This window comes from Octodon degus, unplaced genomic scaffold, assembly GCF_000260255.1.
Source record: "Octodon degus isolate 3935 unplaced genomic scaffold, OctDeg1.0 scaffold00093, whole genome shotgun sequence".
NCBI lineage: Eukaryota > Metazoa > Chordata > Mammalia > Rodentia > Octodontidae > Octodon > Octodon degus.
In genome coordinates, this window is record NW_004524669.1 from 6,148,932 (window position 1) to 6,152,164 (window position 3,233).

At 41.8% G+C, this 3,233-nt stretch overlaps 1 pseudogene; it reads right to left on the reverse strand.

Annotated features, from left to right (window-relative positions):
* Positions 1-303: 303 nt before the first annotated feature.
* Positions 304-710, reverse strand: LOC101571248 (annotated as a pseudogene).
* Between the last annotated feature and the right edge of the window lie 2,523 nt (positions 711-3,233).

Here is a 3,233-nt window from a genome sequence, read left to right on the forward strand (position 1 = left end):
TGTTCTCATTTGCTTTCAAGCACTACAAACACATTAATATTAAAACATGAAATGTTAGAAATAAAAAATAATGTGGGGTCCAAAAACCACAGTATGAGGTAGCTGACAGCATGGGCTGCATATCACTCCCCAAACCTTCTCAGCAGCAAGCTTACATGACAACAGGCAGACACTGCTGGGCCCCTCGAGGCTCAGGGTCATGGGCTCCAGGCAGGTCTCAACAGCACACTGACCCAACACAAGACACACTGTCCTAAGGGAAGCCCAGTGGTCCTCTCCAAGCAGCTCAGTGATGTTTGGAGACTAATATTGAAAACTATGCTTTGTCTGGATGTCACCCAGAATCTACTGCAGCTCCTCATCTTCAAAGTGCCCCTCTAGGCTTGGGATAAGAGCCTTGGACTCCTCAGCAGTCTCTGGGCAAAGGTTGGCCAAACAGGCCAACTCAAACTTACGCAGCTTTTTCTGGAGCAGCAAACTATAATGGTCTCTCTGTTTTTGAAACAATTGAATCGAGGTATAATTCAAAGTTTTCATGAGAGCTCCTGTTCATCCTCTGTATTCTCATTCTGCTGCTTCTTCTGCTCCAGAAGCATATAAACTTCTGAATTTAGAAGATTCTCAGCTGTTTCAAACTCTTTGGGAAAGATGAGTTGCAAGGCGTCCTCTTCCATGTTGCCATCCTGTGGATCACTACCGCCAGCCACCATCGCTGCAACGCACACCACCCAACCCAGATATTTCGTAGGTTTGTCATGTAATTGCTGACCCTTGAGGAGGTGGTATGGATCACTGTGATGGAAAACTATCACAGTCTCCATGCAGGGGTCTTCTTGGGTCCATGTTACTCCCTGGACATAAGCCTAAGCTTTCTGGGTTCACTTCACTGTTAATTAACTAAATTTTGGAAGGTGAGTGGATAGGAACATGGGATTCTTTGGTGACTGTTCCCTATCTTGTTATCCAATTCTAAATAGGTCAAGGATAGTGATTTTGCTTAGTTAATTCTGTAAGAATTTCACAGAATGGGTAGTATTCCTCTCTTTTTATAGATGAGGAAGCTCAGAGGGAGTAACCTCCTTGATCATAGAATTTGGTCTGTTTATCTCCAAAGTCTGTTCTTTACCACCACTGTGTGATATGGTACAACTATCTTTTGGAGAGCTGTAGGTTAAAAAAAAAGTCTATTTATGATATATGTGGACTCCCAGCAATAGAAAACTCTGCTAGATTCTAGGACTTGTTTTTCTCAGTCATGGTACTAGACTAGCTTAGAGATCCTTTGACAAGGACCCTTTAAGACTGTACCAGAACAATCTGTGGTATATAACAGGAAACTGTGGGCCTCCTGAAGAGAACGCCCTTACTCAGTTTGGGAATAGGGTCTTTAAAGGAGGTCTAACCTCCTTTAAAGTAGTTTCCGAGACATGACAACTCTGGGGTTACCTTGGGTCATTCAGAATGATATATGTCTTCTGGATTATTTGGAAAAAAGCTTCAATTACTAACTGGATTACACATTCCTCCACTCAGAACATTTTTTCTTGCTATATAGTTGCCCTACTACCTTGAATGGATGTGAACTTCTACTATTTATAGAATGAAACAGAATTAACAATTAAATTTGTTGTAAAAATTACATAATACTTTTTAGAGTCCCTGCAGCAATTGAGGGGACAATCACAAATAATCCCAAATTTATATAGTCAAAATGTTACTTTAAGTCAGATTTGATTCTGAAACAAGACATATCTTGTGTTCTTTGAACTCACAAAATTTGAGATTAAATAGAACTTCCCTGTGGAAGCTCAAATCTTTTCAGGAAGGTGGTCGCTGCATGGCTTTCCATTGTCTGTTGTGCCCGCCTCTGAACGCATACTACAAAATAACCTGCTAAGGATTTCTTTTTGTTAATGAAGTGAATTTGGGTCATTTAGTCTTGATTGTGCCATGTGAAAGATGAATGGGTGCCCATGATGACTAGCCCAGGTCTAGGAGTGGGAGATGCGTAAGCACTGGAATCTGCAGCTTTCTACCTGAGGAGCTGAGGAAGAAGCTTTGCAGCTGGTGAAGGTGACAGAATCAAGCTGCTTTATAGACCTGAGAAAACTTAAGTGAGGGGAGGATGTGGAAGGGGGGTAGGCTGGAATAAGCAGGCAGCTTGGGATGCTCCTTGGTACTGGCTCCTTGGCAACGGTTACTTAGCAACCCCCATTCACCTCTCTTGGTTGCCTTCTCTCTCCACTCCTGCCCCCTGCAATCTCTCTGTGTTAGCTGCTGCAAGGAGCTAGAGAGCTTGGAGTGAATGACAATTTGAAGAAACAGCCGCAGCCCAAAGATCTAAGAGCCTCTAAAGAAGATGGATAAGAAAATCGATGCATAATAAAAACGGCAGGCAAAGCCACCTTGACGGAGGGCGGGTGGCTCCCTCCTTCTGCCTGCATTAGTCTCTCTGGGCTCAAGGCCTTTACCTTAGCCCAGCATCCTCTCTTTCGTGTCATCTACCTTTTACTGGTTCAGGGAGGGTTATTTGCTTTTGGAGTGAGAAAGGAAGGCAGAAACCCCAGGAGAAGAAAATATATACATGGGATATATGTAGGGGTGAAAATAAGGCAGGGTTTATAAGACAGATTCTTTGAATGGACGACATTTAAATCAAAACATTGTGTAATGACCATAGTCGAAAGGAAAACCTTAATAATGGAAGTAGGAAAGAACCATATAAAACATGTGAAGTTATCCTTTTTGTAGATACTAAAGGAAAAACCATAAGCAATCTTTCTCACAGGAGAAAGTCTACTACTGACTTAGTAGAGATAATTCCTTCCTTCCTGAGAAGCTGGAGTCAGAAGGTCCATACTGATCTGAGAATTTGTGAGCAAATTCTGTGACTTATTAATGTTTTTGATTCTTGTTATCTTTCCTCCACACAATTGAGAGGCCCTGGGGTCTTGTACATACTAGAAAAGTGCTCTGCCACTGAGCTACTTTTCCAGTCCTTTTATATTTTATTTTGAGATGGGGTCTTGCTATCCTCCAACCTCAGCCTTCTGAACAGGAAGATTTTTCTGATATCAAACATCTCTGCATTTTGTTGAAACTAGGGCTTCAATTAGTTTTGACTATTCTCTTAATCCTTAGTATTACTGAGTACCAGGTACTGTGAAAGGGTATTAGGAGCACCCTGTGTATTTGTGATACAGGGTTTAATTTTTTAATATATATACTGGGAG